Source organism: Ursus arctos, unplaced genomic scaffold, assembly GCF_023065955.2.
Source record: "Ursus arctos isolate Adak ecotype North America unplaced genomic scaffold, UrsArc2.0 scaffold_10, whole genome shotgun sequence".
NCBI classification, from domain to species: Eukaryota; Metazoa; Chordata; class Mammalia; order Carnivora; family Ursidae; genus Ursus; species Ursus arctos.
The window spans coordinates 5,362,026-5,380,952 of NW_026622764.1; the positions used below are offsets into that span (position 1 = coordinate 5,362,026).

At 39.7% G+C, this 18,927-nt stretch overlaps 2 long non-coding RNA genes across 2 annotated transcripts in view; both read right to left on the reverse strand.

Annotated features, from left to right (window-relative positions):
* The window catches only part of LOC123000715 (uncharacterized), a 142,375-nt gene that overhangs the window by 20,955 nt on the left and 102,493 nt on the right, over nucleotides 1-18,927 (reverse strand). The window lies entirely within an intron of this gene.
* Nucleotides 13,933-18,927, reverse strand: part of LOC130542764 (uncharacterized) — a 28,041-nt gene continuing 23,046 nt past the window's right edge. The window contains exon 2 of the long non-coding RNA XR_008957558.1: nucleotides 13,933-15,417. This is a non-coding gene — a long non-coding RNA (uncharacterized LOC130542764). The remainder of the gene's footprint in view (nucleotides 15,418-18,927) is intronic.

An 18,927-nucleotide genomic window follows, 5' to 3' on the forward strand; every position in this document is an offset into this window, starting at 1 on the left:
TCCTCCCTGTTTGTGTTCTTTCTTGCTATCTCTGTCGTTATCTCTCTCTCTCTCTCTCTCTCAAATAAGAGGCAGAAGCAGGCTCGATCCCAGGATCCTGGGATCATGACCTGAGCCAAAGGCAGACGCTCAACCAACTGAGCCACCCAGGTGCCCCAAATAAAATCTTAAAAAAAAAAAAAAAATATATATATATATATATATATATACACACACTATATATATACTATATATAAAAATATATATATACTATATACACTATATAGTGTGTATATGTAAGTTGCTTTATGTAAGTTGCTCTTTTACTAGGCTACTAGCGTCAACTGTTTCTAACAGAGCCAAGATCTCAGAAATAAATCAGAACACTTCTAACACCCAAAAGCGCTGTCATGAAATCAGGGGCCTTAAGCGCACTCTCTCAATCCTTAAAGAGTTCCTTACAATATTTATAGAAAACATGGCCACAATTTATACGTAAGATGCTACTAGAGATAAATGGAAAAGACACGAGGGAACAACTATAGAGGAGCCAAGCAAGAAGAAAGACAAGCTGCTAAGAAATATATGGGAGAAAGTTTCAATTTCAGGAGTAATCAAAGAACTACAAATTGAAATAAAAGACATATTATTTTAATTGTTAAACAAGGGAATATTTATTTGTAATGATTGTACTGAGTGCATACAGCAGTTAGAGGGCAAGGTGACATCTATCTCTCCCATCCTGGAGATGGACACATAAAGCCACGCGCCCATTTTGAAAAGTAATGTGGGAAATATTTGTAAAGTTCCTTAAGAAGAGTTATCCTCTTTAACAAGGTAACTGCCCTTCTAACGTGCTATTTTAAAGAAACAATTCAAACTGCAGACAAAATCTGTGTACAAAGATGATTCTTCCAGCCCTATTTATAATAGCTAAAAATGGAAACAAGATAAATTCAAAAATAGGTTCAGATTTATGCAAATTAAACTACAGCCATGGTTGAAAATTATGCCTGCAATTTTATTGGGGAAAAAAGGTTCTAAAAAATTATTAACATCCTGGGAAAATGCTCATGAACAATGATAAGTGAAGAATGAATAATGCAAAGTATTATATGCAGCTTTATCCCAATCTTGTAAAATGGTATAATACGGATGACAGCATTATATGTGTAAATAATGCCTGCATATTTACATAAAAACACGCAAATGTATTTGCATGTTTATAAGTAAATATATATGGAAACCATCTTAAAGAGACTCGAAAGGTAGTAGTATCATCTCTGACTAGTTTGCATATGACATTTTCCATGATCCTTTTCTATTTTTTCAAACTTTCCACAGCGAGTCCATATTGGTATATAATCAGCATTATACAATATACTTAGAAAAACGAGTTATTAAATACAATTAATTTAAAATGCCTCTCTGAGCCCAGTTGCTGTATGTTATGGGCCCACTTCCTTTGCAGATGGCCATGCGGTTTCCTGCTGCGCAAGTGTTTAGGATCTGTCATGAAGAAGCGGAGGGAGGTAAGCAAGCCCCACCCCAGTGGGGTCCGTCTCACCTGGTGGACATCAGGTCCTCCCACTGGTAAGTCTGACCGTCAGAGAACCAGAAATGGAAAGTGGGAGCAAATACATTCATAAAATGTTGAGAAAGGCTTATCTCTGCATATCCATATGACATGATGGTCAAGCCCCGGAGGCAGGAGGGCTGGCTTGAGACCTCGATTTTGCCCCTTGGAGGTGAGGAGATCTGGTAAGACACTTCCATCATTCTGGCACTCAGCTGCAGCTAGAAAAAATGGGGACAACATAATGCCTACTCCATAGTGTTGCTGTGAGCACTGAACGAGCTAATTCGTGGAAGAATATAGAACAGCACTTGACAATGAGGTTTGGTTGTTATGATGATTGCCGTTTTCTGAATCATGCTCTCGAAGTGAAGCTTTCTCCACGTGTGAGTCCTCTGACTGCTCGGACCAGAATTAGGAGAAACCAGGAGGAAAACTTGTCACAGAGGTAGACTCCACACTACTAAGTAAGAATTTCCGTAATGGGTTCTGAGAATATATATGTCTGACAAACTCCAACTTTGTTCTTGAAGGTGCACTGGACTGAAAATATTATTATAATTCTAATTCTCTATAATTGTCCCTAAGCTGTCAAGGAAAAGTTAAGCAATGTTTACTAACTCTGCGTAGGTAGCCGAGAAGTGCAAATGTCCTTGTAAATTGACGTCTGACAAAAAAATGAAGAACTAAGCCTTTGTTTCTAAGTTCATTTCATTTCAAAGACCGAAGCTTTCGTTATCAGGAAAATTCGTGCGTGTGGAAGACTTCATTCCTTGAAGATGTTAGTGAAAGAAGGTGTGACTGTATCAATGTCTGCTTAAGTACAATATTACCAGTTGTATCACAAAAATAAGATATTTGCTTCAAAATAGAGTTGAAAGTTCCCAAATTTTCTAAGCTATGGAGAGATTCTGTCTATCCGTAATCAAGTAAATCTGTCTGCTTCTAAATAAAAAGGAGATAGTCAGAGGTTACATGCTTAAAATGATAAGAAATGCAGTGGCTAATTTTAGATTTTTTTTTTTTCTCTTGACAGCTTTTCTTATTGATAGCATTACTTGATGTCCATATGTTTCCAAGTTGAATTCTGGCTCACAAAGCCCAGTGCTTTTCTGACCAACTCGATGGGCTGGCTCTCCTGAACACGTCCACGTGGGCCAAATGCAAGCCCAGCACTTCTTCTACTCAGCCTTCTGGCATCATCCGGGGAGTCACCCCAGGTCAGGATGGAACATTCGTCAAACCCCCTCCACACACAGTTCAGGTGTAAGGGAAGGAAATTCTACACAGCAAACTGCAGACTCCCATCAATACACATGCCATAATTGCAATTACAGCAGATGTCTACTCAAAATCCAAGCATTGATAACTTCAAAAAGTTCTTCCATAAAATAGTTTTACTTCAGTAAGCATCATCAGACTGATTTCCATGTCAATTTTAAATTTCAGACTTTTTATCACTCTAAATGCATATTAGCAAATTAATCTAATTTATAGACTATACCTTACTTAAGTAGATGATTTTGTCTAGGTTTCCCTGAAATAAATGAGGATTTTGGATGACACTGATCTCTTTAATTATACTAAGGAGACAACCATTTATTTTAAGTGCATGCCATTCAGAGTTATTTTTAGTTCATGGTAGATATCAAAATACTCACTTGGAAAGTTGAAGAAACCCATGCTTGTTAAATTGAGAGACGATAAGTGAGCAAGTTCAGGAGGTTTTCAAGGCTACGGCTACTAGCAAAAGGTACCCAGGTCAGCATTCAAATACACCTCAAGTTTCCATTAAATGTCGCTCCCGTTCTCGTAAGCAGTTATTTAATGACCAATACAGTGGACTTTCAACACATCAGAGGTCAGGATGATTTAGACATTTGGGGGGCATGCCATTCTGCTCCCAAACAAAAAACTCGATGTCAACTAGGTGAAGCCATCATAATGCTGAAATACTAGCACCACGGTTTAGCCTCCATTAGTCTCTCTCTCTCTCTCTTTTAAGATTTATTTATGGGAGAGGGAGAGAGGAGAGCATGAGTGGGAGGAGCAGAGGGGGAGGGAGAGAGAATCTCAAGCAGACTCCGCACTGAGCGTGGAGCCAGATGCTGGGCTCAATCTCACGACCACGAGATCATAACCTGAGTCGAAACCAAGAGTTGGTTGCTCAAGAGACTGCACCACCCAGGGGCCTCCCATTAGTCTCTTAAAAGTTCATTGCCCTCTGCCTTGTCAAAATAGTACATTAGGAAGCTGAACTTAAGTGTGACATTGTAGAGAAGTAGGTAAAGTTTGGAAAGAATATGAGTTAACACAGATGGGTCCCTCTTGATGCCATCAACAGGGACAACAGTAAGGGGCTCATCCATATGGAGTCATGGATGCTCCAGAGGAGAGCAAGAGACTATATGACCCCAAATGGTAGTTGTCATTTGTCTTGGGTGTTTGTTGGAGATGTATCCATCTATGGAGTGGTAATGTTTTCTCTCTAATTACAAACATTCTAGAAGCTAAATAAATAAATACACAATATGCAAAAAATCTGCAGTCCTTTTTAACATTTTGACAGGCTTTCTATAAGGTAGTTAATTTGGAAAAGGCCCTATTTGTTTCAAATGCAATGTCTTGTTATCGACTGTTTTCATTCCAATTCTGATGAAAACTAATATTCTAATCATACCAGATAAAATTGTATAAACCAAAAAAAAAAATATTTCTAGCTAATGATACTGTACTTACTTAATTGTCCTCCCTAAATGAAAAATTAAAGGGAAGAGTTCTCGATAAGTTGAGTAGAATCAATTTTTCAATGTAGGAAAGACAAATAAAGGGAGCCTCCTGACTCAGTTCTCCCATTCAGCATATCATGTATTTCCCCCAGGAAAGTTTCTCAATCCAAATGTGGCTGCAGGTTTATGTCTAATGGACTGAATGCTTAGGTTCCCCATAAATTCATATGTGGAAATTCTAACCCCCAAGGTGATGGTATTAGGAAGTGAAGCCTTTGGGAGGTGATTCGGTCATAAAGGTGGAGCCCTATTGGGTGGGATTAGTGCTTTGATTAAAGAGACCCCAGAGAGCTCCCCAGCTCCTTCCACCCTGTGAAGACCCAGCAAGAAGACCAGCCATCCAGGAAATGGATCTTCAGCAGACACCCGACCTGCCAGTGAATTGATCTTGCACTTCCTAGCCTCCAGAACGGTGACAAGTAAATTTATGTTGTTTCTAAGGCACCCAGTGTATAGTTTTTCTGTTACAGCAGCCTGAACAGACTGACGGCGGCTTTCTCCAACTCTTAAGGTTCCATAACTATGGCTAAGCGATTGGTTTCTACTTGCTCCTCCAGGAAGCGAACAAGCTAAACTCTTGAAGGCAGTTGCACAAGCCAGTACCGCCCCCTCTCCCAGATCATTTGCTTCCACTCCAACCTTGAATCTAAACCCCTTTCACACACCTTTGCTCCCTTCTGCTGACTTTTATTGTTAAAGAGGAAGATGCAGTTCAGACTCTTGAATTAGATTCTCCCCAGAGCCATAGGAATGCTTTGTGGGTAAAAGAGGCTAAGTGCAGTGCACTGCTCCTTTATTCTATTATTACTGAATTTCCTAGCTTTCAATAGTGTAAATGCAGGGACTTGCTAACTGAACTCTTCCTGTTGGAGTTTTCTCCCCAAACTCAAGAACTGAGTAGATTTGGCAACAATTTCAGGGATTCATTTTCTGAAACCCAAACACTGATAGGATTCTAGGATTTTACTAGTAAGCACGAGGCCTGGGTGCTAGTTTACCCTCACCATCTTTTATTATCTGGGGAATGTTGAGCATGTCATTTAACTTGATTGGGTTTCAACTGCTTCATTTAGTCTAATTCGACAAATACCCAATACCCACTATCAACTAAGCACCTTGCCAGTTCAAGGAGAGGACCTATGCCAATTACTAGAGCTGAACCTTTCATGTGCTCAATAGTGTAGCTATTAAACAGTTGGAGGGGGGCTTGGGGGCTCCTGGGTGACTGAGTCAGTTAAGTGTCCGACTCTTGATTTCGGCTCGGGTCATGATTTCGGGGTCATGAGATTGAGCCCCCTGTCGACTCCATGCTGGGTGTGGAGCCTGTTTAAGATTCTCCCTTTCCCTCTGCCCCTTCCTCTGCTCACGAGCGAGCGAGCTCTCTAAGAAAAACCAAAAAACAAACAAACAAAAAAAACACCTGAAATGTGGCTAGTGAGACCAAGGAACTGAATTTCAAATTTTAATTTTCATTAATTTAAATTTAAATTGAAAACCTGATATTTTATTCAGTCATTAGAAAACTTCAAGTATGTTTGGAACAACTTGAGCAGGTAAATTTAATTTTTAGCTGTTAATTTTACAAAATCTTAATACAGACCAATTATTCCCAATGAAAATTCCATGTCCAAGTTGGGGTGTGCTATAAAGAGCACACATGTTGAAAGCTAATAAAAACAGGAGTACAAAATACCCATTAATAATTTTTATGTTGATTATATGTTTAAGTGGTAATATCTTGGATATGCTGGGTTAATTAAAACATATTGTAAAAATTATCTCACTGGTTTCTATTTCACATTTTTTTTTTTTAAAGATTTTATTTATTTATTCGACAGAGATAGAGACAGCCAGCGAGAGAGGGAACACAAGCAGGGGGAGTGGGAGAGGAAGAAGCAGGCTCATAGCGGAAGAGCCTGATGTGGGGCTCGATCCCGGATCGCTGGGATCACGCCCTGAGCCGAAGGCAGACGCTTAACCGCTGTGCCACCCAGGCGCCCCTCTATTTCACATTTTTTAATGTGGCTGCCGTAGCTCAGATGTAGCTTACGTTATATTTTATTGGATAGTGCAGCTCTAGAACTCCTAAATAAATGATCCCATGTAACACACCTGCCTCGCCTCTAGCTAACTTCCCGTGTCCCATGCAACCTGTCTAGGTTTTTTCCCATAGAAAACCCAACTGTACGTATCTTCAGTCCTTTGTACCCTGTTTACTTCCGAGTCTTCCACCAAAAACTGCTTGTTGCAATACATTTGCTTGTTCTGTTGTTTCTCCCCATGTGTGAGAATCGCATGGAGAAAGGAACAACCTGGTTTGCTACTGCACCCTCAGTCCCTGGCATAGCACAATGCCATACATACAGCAGGTGCTCACATGGGTGTGTATAAAATAGAAAGTATATGCGTTCCTGAGAAGAGTCTACATTTAGCACCGGAAGGTACCAAGTTGTTGTTGTTGCTCTTTTTAATATGACAGTTCACTTCAAGTAGAAAGTCACCTAAATTTCTTTAGAAAAACTTTCCAGTTTTTTAGAGAACCACAGAACAGGAGTTATCTCATCAAAGCCATAATGGCAGTAAATATGACTTAGTTCTTAATATTTTTATCTCAAGAATTTGAATTAAAATAGGCATATCTTTAGAAGCACACAGAGCATTTTCTCCACAGAGACACACAAAAATAATAAATACACAAATTAATTTCTTCCATTGCAGCCATTCTTCATGATATAAAGGGGTAGTACTCAACTCCTTGATAAAATCGTACATTAGTAAGGCAATTTGGAAATAGACACTCAGTTTGACCCTTTGTTTTCCCTCATTATATGATTTACCTTGTGCAAAAGGGACAGAGAATGACTTCCCTGGCATCTCTGACTGTCACTTATGGCTGACATAATACATAGTATGAGGATTGCTATTTGTGGTTTAATTAGATTGAATTCCCACTCATAATGTTATATGTGTTTGCATATTATTTGCTAAAATGTAGAAATAACAGAGCAGTATTCTTCAAAAATTTCTTTTACAATCTTAACATCCATTACTAAATAGCTTTTGCTTTCATTTGTCTTTTAATTTAATTATTATAACAGCAATATTATAATTTAAGAAGAAATGAGTTCCATTCTCCCCTGTGTATGCTGACATAGTTTCACTGAGAACCCGCTGGATTCTGATGAAAGAGTACCTGAAAAATAAATAGAGCTCACAGCTGTGTCAAGAAAAATATGGTCTCTCTGTTATCCACCAATGCTTCTGCCCAAAAAGTTAATAATTGATCGGATACCAAAAATGTGAGTCCCAGGGCTGGAAGCCAATGCCAAAATATGCTTTCATTGCAATGTAACTCTTTGCCAAAGAGACTCTACCAATGAGCTCCTAATGCAAAATCCCAATACTCCAGAACTCAAAACACAAAAGATCCATTGGAATTTATATTTACCTTGACATTAACAGCAACAACAAAAGATTGAAAGAAGCACTGGACTAATGTGTAGAATGAATTAGTGGAAACAAGATAATATATACACATTGGAATACAATGTCAGAGAGTCACTTCCGGAATGGCAAGAGCCTCTGAGAATCTGCCTCTCCATAAGAGCAATGACAACACTGGCAAAATGATCAAAATCAATTTTGTCAGAACTGTGGAAATTATCCAAAGACTTGCAACAATCTGAAGAAAGTTTGTTCAATAAAAACAGCTAAATCTCAGTAAGAACAGTGAGCTCTGGGGCATGTTAACTTGCTCTATTTCCATCCTTTACTCTTTTGCTCTGCAGGAGCCTTCAAAACCAACAGCCTTGCAATTATGATAGCCATGAAAACCAACCAGTAGCCTGGCAGCCACCGGTGGGTGCAGAATTTGGAATTACCCCAAAATCCCCCTTCACAGAAAACTGTCATTGTTTGACCTGTCTGGAGTTTCCATGTGAATCCTAACTTGTAAAGCTTCTCTTCATTTGACAGTCAAAATAAGCTCGCAGAAAACAATTTCTTCCCAAAACATTTTTCAAAAACAATTACTTGCAATTGCTTAACTTTGTGGCTGCCTGAGGAAGTGATACAGTTGAGGCAAATGAGAAGTTGATCAAGAAACTTACAGGAAAATCTGAAGAATGAGATGTACATAGAATCTTTGAAGAACTCTGATATATTCCTGAAAATCAAGAAGTCCACATACATATGTGGTACTGTGGACAGGTTTAGGAAAGAACTGAGTAAGACTTTTTTTTTTTTTTAAGATTTTATTTATTTTTTTGTTAGACAGAGAGAGTGCGCGAGAGAGCACAAGCAGGGGGAGTGGCAGGCAGAGGGAGAAGAAGGCTCCCTGCTGAGCAAGGATCCCGATGCAGGACTCGATCCCAGGACCCTGGGATCATGACCTGAGCTGAAGGCAGATGCTTAACTGACTGAACCACTCAGGCATCCTAAGAATTGAGTAAGCCTTAATATCTCACTTCTGGTTGACCTTTAGCTTTGGCACAAAGAGAAAGTAAAAGCTATCAAACAGTAGTAACCTGCCTCCTGGAATGTTGAAGCTAGATGTTCCGGGAGGCACACAGAGCCTATTGACAAAGGCTGGGATAGTTATTCATTCTAGGCATTTCAGGAAATCTTGGTGCAATCATTAGCTGGCCACTAAGCTAACTGAGTAGAGACCTCAGTAGTCATAAACAAAGAACAGAGACTTTACAGAATTAGTTCAATAAAATCATTAAACAACAGCAACTCTATAAAAGAGGAAAGGATGGACAATACACATGTTGTAAAAAGTAGTCAGTAGAAATGTTCCCTGAAGAAGCGTAGATACTGGACTTACTAGACAAGTACTTTAAATCAGTTCTTATAAATATAACCAAAGTACTAAATGAACACATGTCTAAAGAACTAAAGAAAAGTATGAAAATGGTGTCTCACCAAACAAAGAATGTGAATAAAAAGATATAAATTAGGGGCGCCTGGGTAGTGCAGTCGTTAAAGCGTCTGCCTTCGGCTCAGGGCATGATCCCGGCGTTCCGGGATCGAGTCCCACATCGGGCTCCTCTGCTGGGAGCCTGCTTCTTCCTCTCTCACTCGCCTGCTCTGTTCCCTCTCTCGCTGGCTGTCTCTCTGTCACATAAATAAATAAAATCTTTAAAAAAAAAAAAAGATATAAATTATAAAAAGGAACCAAGGAGAAATTATGGAGCTGAAATATACAGTAACTAAAATGAAAAATCCACTAGAGGTATCAACAGCAGATTTTAACTGGCAGAAGAATGAATCAGTAAATTTTGAGATAGGTCATTAGAAATTACCAGGTCTGAAGAGGAGAGAGAAATAATAATAATAATAATAAAACATGAACAGAGCCTCAGAGACCTATGCAACACAATCCAACCTATTAACACAGGCATAATGTGAATGCTAGAAGCAGAGAGAGAAAGAAAGAGAAAGAATATTTGAATAAATAATGGCTGAAAAATTCCAATATTGGATGAAAAATAATATACATATCCAAGAAGCTCAACAAACTCCAAGTAGAATAAGTTCAGAGACTTCCATACCTAGACTTCTCATAATCAAACTGTAGAAAGCCAAAGACAAAAAGAGAATCTTAAAAGCAGCAAGTGGGAAGTGTGACTCCTTGCGCGTACAGAATCCTCAGTAAGATTAACAGTTGGGTTTTCCTCAGAAACCATGGAAGCCAGAGACAGAGGAATGCCATATTTAAAGTAATGAAAGAAAAAGATTATCAACCAAGAATTCTGTATCCAGAAAAACACTTCTTCAAAAATGAAGGAGAAACTACGACATTTCCAAATAAACAAGCTGAAAGAGTTGCTCACTAGCATGACTGCGCTAGAAGGAATACTAAATAGAGTCTACTGGACTGAAATGAAAGGACGTTATATGGTACCCAAACTCACATGAAGAATAAAGAGCATCAGTGAAGGTAACTCATAGCTAAATATAAAAGGCAATATCAATGTACATTTTTTGTTTATGGCCCTTTTTTCTTCTATCTGATTTAAAAGATAACTGAATAAAATAATAATTTTAAAGTTGTTTGCATGTGTTTATAATGTATAAAGATGTCATTTGTATGACAAGAATAGCACAAAGGCTGGAAGATGCAACAGAGCTATGTAGAGGCAAAGCTTTTGTACAATATGGAATTCAAATTGTTACTAATATGAACTTGGTCGCTATTAAGTAAGATGTTAATTCTAATCCTCAGGAAGGCACTAAGAAAATAACTCAAAAAATATAATAAAAGAAACAAAAAGGGAATTAAAATGGTACACAAAGAAACATCTATTGAACACAAAATACAGGCAGTAATGGAGGAAAGATGAAGAAAATAGACATCACACATTTAAAAAAACATAACAGAATGGCAACAACTTAGGCTGAATTCTGTCCTCCCCCAAATTCATGTGTGGAAGCAGTAACCTCTAGTATCTCAGAATGTGACTGTATTAGAAGACATGGTCTTAAAGGAGCTGATTAATTCAAATTAGGCCATTGGGATGGGACTTAATCCAATCTGGTGCCTATAAAAAAGGAAATTCAGACACGCAAACGAAACACGTACGTATACAGAAAAGACCATGTGAGGACACAATGTAAAGGCATGACAGTCCAAACAATCTTGGAAAAGAAAAGCAACATTGGAGGACTCACACTTCTGGAATTCATAATTCGCTACAAAACTGCAGTAATCAAGACAGCGAGGTATTGGCCTAAGGATAGACATAGAGATCAACGGAAAATAACTGAGCATCCAGAAATAAACTCCTACATTTGTGGTCAGTTGATTTTCAGCAAGAGTGCCAAGAAAAGTCAATATGGAAAGAATCATCTTTTCAATAAATGATGCTGGACAACTGGATATCCACATTCCAAATAATAAAGTTCCATCTCTACCTAGACCATATGCAAAATGTAACCCAAAATAGATCAAATACCTAAATAAATGTAAGAGATAAATTTTTAAAAATCCTGTAAGAAAATGAGGGCTTAAATCTTCAAGAACTTGAATGAAGCAATAATTCTGAGATATGACACCAAAACGTAAGTAATGAAAGGAGAAAAGATAAATTGACCTTCTTCAAAATGAAACGCTTTTATGTTTTAAAGGACTCCATCGAGGGGGCGCCTGGGTAGCGCAGTCATTAAGCGTCTGCCTTTGGCTCAGGGCGTGATCCCGGCATTCTGGGATCGAGTCCCACATCGGGCTCCTCCGCTGGGAGCCTGCTTCTTCCTCTCCCGCTCCCCTGCTGTGTTCCCTCTCTTGCTGGCTGTCTCTCTGTCACATAAATAAATAAAATCTTAAAAAAAAAAAAAAAGGACTCCATCGAGAAAGTGAAAACATAAGCCACAGAGTGGTAAAAAATATTTACAAATGACATATCTGAAAAGGTTCTTGTATCCAAAATATATAAAGAACCCTTACAACTCAACAATAAAAATACAAATAATCTAATTTTAAAATGGTAAAAAGATGTGAATGGACATTGCTCCAAAGAAGATATGCAACTGGCTTACGAATTCATGGAAAGTTGCTCAACATCATTAGTCATTGGGGAAATGCAAATAAAAACCACAGTGAGATGTCACTTCACACCCACTATGATGGCTATAATTGAAAAGATGTACAATAAAGACTCTTGGTGAGGATGTGGGGAAATCAGAACTCTCATACAATGCTGGTGGGAATGTAAAATGGTTCAGCAACTGTGGAAAAGAGTTTGGCATTTCCTCAAGAAGTTAAACGTGACACCATATAACCCAAAAATTTCACTCTTGGGTATGTATCCAAGAGAAGTGAAAATATATGTTCACACACAAAAAATTATATGTGAGTATTCACAGCAGCATTAGTCATAATGGCCAAAAGGTGAATATAATCCAAATATCTGATGAATGAATAAACAAAATGTGGTATATCCATATAATGGATGATTATTCATCAATTAATAGGAATCAGGTATTAATACACGCTACAACATGGATGAAGCCTTCTCAAAGTGCACATCTTGATAAATGATAGAATATAGTCACGAATGATCACCCACCGTATGATTCCATTGATATGAAATGCCCACAATAGGCAAATCCATAGGGACAGAAATTAGATTAGTGTTTGCCAGGGACAGGGTGGAGGAGAGAATGGGAAGTGATTGCTAATGGGTCCAGGATTTCTTTGGGAGTGATTAAAGTGTTCTGGAATTTGATAGTAATTATGAATATGACTTTATAGCCATGGGAGTCTATGATACTATCTAGTTCCATGCATTAGAAGCCATATTAGCAATACGTAGAACAGATAAAGGGAAGTGGCTCCTTGAGCCAAACACCTGGACCTTGTTACCTCAACCCCCTCTCCCCCAAACACCCACTGAGGGAAGTGATGGCAGCAGCGCCACCTGACATGGCCTATACTCCTCATTTTAGAGATGAAGACTCTGAAAGATGAAGGTTGAATTGCCACCACAAGAACACACAATTCGTTCTTGGCAAAATGTGTTCAGGCTTTGGGGGAAATGACAAAGGCAGAACTGATGTGCAGAGAATGTTCAAGAATGTTCAGGAAAAGAATAGTGGACTGTGGAGAGAGCCAAGACAATTGCATTTCTGTGGTGAAGTCATGTAGACCTGGCATGAGTTTAAATTAGGCAGTGATGTAACCCCCGTTGTGTGGGAGCATGACTTAAACACATCTGTCTCTTTCACAATGCTCTGCACACAATAAATGTTTATTGATTCAATGAATGAATCAATGTTCTCCTTCGGTTTGTTCAAGGGCAGCCCCTGTGGTGGCATCTGCCATCTATCTGCAGGATGGTCAGAGGTGGCCCTCAGCAGGGAAATAAGATACTCTTCTCTATTCCCACATGCACCAGACGACAGGAGAAATCCTAGGGAAGGGATTCCAGAAAGCTTCTCTCTCCTCCAACCTTGAGAAGCAGTACAGTAAGTTTCCCTTGCATGCAAAACAGAAAACAGGGTACATTGTACCCTCTTATTTCTTTTTTTCTTAGGATTTAATTTATTTATTTGAGAGAGAGAGAGAGATCACAGAGGGAGATGGAGAAGCAGACTTGCCGTTGAGCAGAGAGCACAAAGTGGGGCTTGATCCCAGGACCCTGAGATCATAACCTGAGCCGAAGGCAGATGCTTAACCGACTGAGCCACCCAGGCGCTCTTCTACCTTCTTATTTCTTAATGGGCTGATAACAATATACAAAGTCTACACTTTGGTCCTCAACTTTCACCTTTTTGATCAGCCAGAGGCAAAAATGAACCAGTCCATTCTATAAATACACAGGCAGACATTTCCAAGGGGTCCCCACCAGTCCCGCCTAACCTTCATTCAACACCCAACAATTCGTACAGTCTTTGGGGGTGAGTGTCTCCGAACTTAGTCATGGTCTTGGTTGAATGGGGAGAAAAAGTATATGAACTTATCTGAGAAACAAAGACTGGTGAAAGAAAGAGCCTTCTAAGCTGGAAGTGAGAGAAACCTTTTGTGAAGACATTTCCTAGTTTTCAATGCCCAGGGAAGACGTACACAATAGGGAAAACTCCAGCAGCCAGAGAGGAGGAAATCTATTTATTTGCACTGTATTGTTTCTTGCATTAGATCACGATTCCCAGGAAGTGCTGTTGTGACCGTTTGAATTCTAACCATTACAACATACAAGTTATGCCTCAAGATGGTAACGTGAACACCAACAATAATGACAGCTTATTTTAAACATACATACATTGATTTTAAACACACAAGTCATGGCATTAGCCAGTAAAACCACTATCACACCACCACCCAACAATGGGAAGCAACCACCAGCTTAACTGTGGGGACGTGACCCGGGATCACAGGGCTATTCCTTATTTAATAATCTCAAGGATAAAGTCCGAGCTAATGTCTGCTTGTCATGGTAGAATTTCCTGGCTCTTTCTTTGTTGGACATTAAAGCTATTAAAGAGCTTCTATAAACACTAGGTTCAGTGTTTTTTTTTTTTTCAGGTATACTCTTCTATTATTAAAGTTTATCTGAAGAAAGAATTTCTGTGGGGAAATCTATGCCAAATTGTCTTTCCTGAGGATGCAACACATGGAAAGATGTAACAAAAACAAAAAAAATTCTTTTGCCAGAAGGGAAAATACTCCTGACATTAGCTGTGATGCACTTTGTTCTCATTATCATAAAATACAATCATTGCCCATAAACCTTCACAGAAGACACGCAGGGAACGTTCCCATCGCTAGGGAAAATTACTCGTCTTCATCTCCCCAAGTGGCTGTCAGCTTTGGCACAAGGGCGCACCCCCAGAGGATGCTGTCCGGTGATCAAAGGCCAGCTGCCCTGCTCCAGCCTCCTCCAGCAGGATGGGTCAGAGGTGTCCCTCGAATGGAAATCGAGCTGCTTCAGTTCCACAAATGTGCCTCGGACCAACACCCCTCTGCTCCTACACGGCTGACCTTTGCTTCCTCAGTGGCCTTGCGTTTGGCACGGATTTTTTATTCCGTTTTAGAGCAGTTGCAGAGAATTCCTGTTGAGATTCGTTACCCTCCTTGACACATCCCTCCTCCTTTCCTCTCTGCCCCTTCTTTTTCAGAGGGTGGAATGAAACCATGTAAATGATCCCTTTGGAATTGAGAGTCAAACTAGCCCTCCCCGGGGCACCCCCGGCAAAGGATTGGGATGAATCAAAGCATGCTTCACATTTTCAAAGAAAATGCCTCCTCAAATCAGATTTTTGATGACTTTAATTTTCCCCTTTGAGCTTCCAGTGGAATCATAATTCCCTTTATGCGGAAGAAAGTACATTGGCTCCATTAACCAAATACTGCAGAGCTGCTGAGTGAAGAGCAGGGGACGGCTTGGCAATCAGATGCTTCTGTCGAGGCTCTTGTTTTCTAGTAGCTGCTTCTAACATGCGTGACTCTGCGCCAACGAGGAAAACGGGCTCCATCTATAAAGCTTGTTACGAGCTTATAATGAAGCATCCTGGCCCATTAGTCCTCAAAGCATTAGGTTTTTTGTTGTTGGCTCTTGTCAGCTTCGTGGACTGCTAAATGAAATCAAATCAAATTAAAACAAACAAATAAAAATGGAGCTGGTGAGCACAAGCCTCACAGATTACCCTGTGGTTTCTATATAATCTAATTATTGTATCCGTTAACTTTTCTTTCTCTCCTTTTTCATGAGTTGTCAAGGATGAGTAAACTTTGATGACTGTAACGCTAGTTTAAATAACTTAGACACCAACTGGATATCACCCTAATTATAAAGGAAAACAATCTTCTTCATCATTTTGCATTTTGACAAAAAGAGATTTTTCTACAAAAATACTATATCATTTTTATTTTTATTTATTTTTTAAATTTTTTGAGCATAGGTGACATACAATGTATTTTTTTTTGCCTTTTTTGAATTGATGGGTAATTGATATATAACATATTAGTTTCAGGTGTACAACACAATGGTTCAACATGTGTATATATTATGAGATGATCACAAAAATAAATAGTTTAAATAAGCCAGGTACCACTGGATCAGTCCCTATCTGGGAGATGTTTTCCCCTCTGTTTTTTACACTCTCTGGTCCCACCAGGCACTGGGACTTAGTCGCAAAGCCTGTAAGGGAGGGAGGTCTCTAATTTTGCATATTTCAAAGCCTTGTTATCCACGATAAATTGCCCTAAATCACACTGTGTTGTTTGGTTCAAAGCATTGTTTTCACTGCTATTGCTTGTGACCATCTCTTTAAAGCCCCCCCCAAAAAAAGTGGGGACAATTTTACAGATGACCCAGGCCAACATCATACTCCGTCCTCCTCAAGAGTCACCCAAGGAAATTTACTGGGAGCCTTGAATAAATTGCCTGAATTCTTCACTTCATTTTACAAGCACAGAAGTGGTACAACATCAACATCTCTTAAGGAAAGCTTGGCCATGTATATAAACATCTTCCCTCCATTTTTCCCTACTTGACTTGTCTCCCAAGCACAGCACAGAAAGCAGAGTGGAAAAACTTTGAGGTTTGGGGTCTCGCTTTGGGACCTAAACTTACACCTTGCTTCTGTCACTGAACTAGCTATGAGACTGAGTACATTACTTAGCTAACAGGAGCCTCGATTCTGGGTTCCTAAAATGAGCCAAATGTAACTTCAAATCCATGCTGGAAGGGTTAAATGAGACAGCAGAGTTAATGACCAGTCTGGGAGAGTATGCGGGCAATAATCACTATTTTGGCTTAATTTGGATTGGTTCCTTAGGGCAGTATGAAGAAATCCGAGCTCCTATAAAGATCCTTACTCTTATAACCCCCACCTACCAAAACCAAAACAGAAAAACAAAAAAATCCCATTTGTGTGAGATATTTCAATAATTCGGTGAAAGGAAGTCTTCACAGTGCACTTAGACACATTCTCTGTTACTGTCTTGCTTCATCAGATTCTAAAGTCTTCTTTATCTGTGCTTTTCTCTATGTCCTTGGGATACACGGGAGCACGGATTACCATGCTGGCTGGTCCAGCAGAGGTTCACTTAGGCATTATTAAAACAAATTCCCAATCCAATAAAGCCGCTCCCTTTCGTAAATGTAAATTATATTTTGCAAGCCTGGGAACATGGAGATTGCCAAATGCGAACCAAGAAACCTTGATGACTTCAGTACGTTCTCAGCCCTTGATTACAATTTGATTTCCTTTGGCATCAAAAGACAAACTATTTTAGTGAACAATGTTCTTCCTTTAGCAAGAGTGAGATCTAGTTACTTGGCAAAGGACCTGCTCATTCGCCAGACAACATGTCCACTCTCTCAGCAAAGCTGAAACACCGAATCTGATTTAAGAGCGACGCGAGGGGAGGAAAACCACTGGAAGTCTGTGGCTCCCTGACGTGTGCATGTTGGAGCGCTGGCTGGTTCGTGACCAACGTCACCACTGGCTTCTCAGGAGCGTCCTTGCTGTGAGGTCACACTTGGGAGTGAGCACTCTGCCTTTCGCCAGTCCCTAGGCTGGGCATCTAAGTTATTATGCTTTAAAATATTATGTTCTGCTCAAAATGCTTTTTCTTTCCCTGATGTTTCTCAGACTCTCTTGAGGTTTAAAGCTAACTGTGGCTTCCAATCACCTGGAGACCACGTCGCCTCCACCTAACTTCACACCTTGACAAGCTGCTCTCACAGCTTTAGTCTTCTCTCGACAGTGTGAACGTCTTTCTTTGGGAGTTCATCTGAGGTTTCAGCCTGCGCGTGGAATCATGCCTGATTACCTGGGGAGTGTCGTTAATAGTATTGCTAGCTTCGTATTAGCAAGTTGGCTTACCTCCCATTCTACCAGGAAGGATTTCTGTGTGTGTGTGTGTGTGTGTGTGTGTGTGTGTGTGTCTGTGTGTCTGTGTATATGAGGAGCCAGGAGCATTTCTGCTTTCGTACTGGGCACAGAGAGAAGTATGAGGACTCAGACACCCTGGGTTCCCTTTGCATTTCTCACGCTGAAGGAGAACACTGCCCACATATCCTGTCCCCAGTACTTTCCACTTTGGACCAGTACTATTCCAAAGGAGAAAGCACCTAGTAGCCACCCGAGATTGTGAATCAGCCTGCTCTGTTCACAAGACAGTATGTGAGCCCGTGTACACACCTATACAGAATCCATCGTGCCTCTCACCTAGAAAGCTATCTGCGGGCTCTGGAACGTGATCCTTTTAAGATCTCCAACCAACCAGAGTCTTAGGCTGGCTGCCTAGAGCTCTCCCACCCAGTTAGTGCTAAAGCACTTTCCCCATGCCTTCGATCTCTTCAATTCTGTCCTGAAAACAATCCGTTCCCTGTCCTATTCTCACAGAAGGCCGTTCTTTGCTGCCTGATGGTCTAACCTGATATGCATGTCAAGCCTAAGCTACTAGCAGATCCTCATGTATTTTTCTTTTTTTGTTTAACAGTAGAAGGTCCATTTCAAGAGGTACCATAAATTTGATGGGAAGAGGAGAAGCGATCTATAAACACTTGAATGTCTTTGTCCTCATTCTGACACAGCTGAGCAGATCACTCAAAAGCATTTTTGAACACCTCTTAGGGGTAATTCGACAATGATATAAGACGTAATTCCTGACCTCAGGCTGTTTCTAATCAAGCAAAAAAATTCAGCATACATACGTGGCATGCAAAATATGTTCTGATGAATAAAGAAGATAGAATTTCTGAGAAATATAAGAGTGACTTGGTCATTTGGAAAGTTAGTAAAGATCTCTGTAAAATTATATTCTTTTTCAGCAATTCTGCATGTACATCATAGAAAACTTGGAAAATACTGAGTGGTACGTGGAACAACATGTGAAACAGTAGAAGTCCCATCCTCCAATGATGTAATGAATTCATTCCAGCCAAACAGCAAATTTGCTGGGTACTTACATATGTGTGTGAGAGGGCATTACGTTTTACAGAATTGAGATGATATTACATAAAATGCTATCATGCTTCTTTTCACTTATCATTAAATTATAAACATTTCCCCCATACCATAAAACTTTCAGAAACACGTGTCTCATAGTTTTGCCTGCATTGCCTGTTAGCA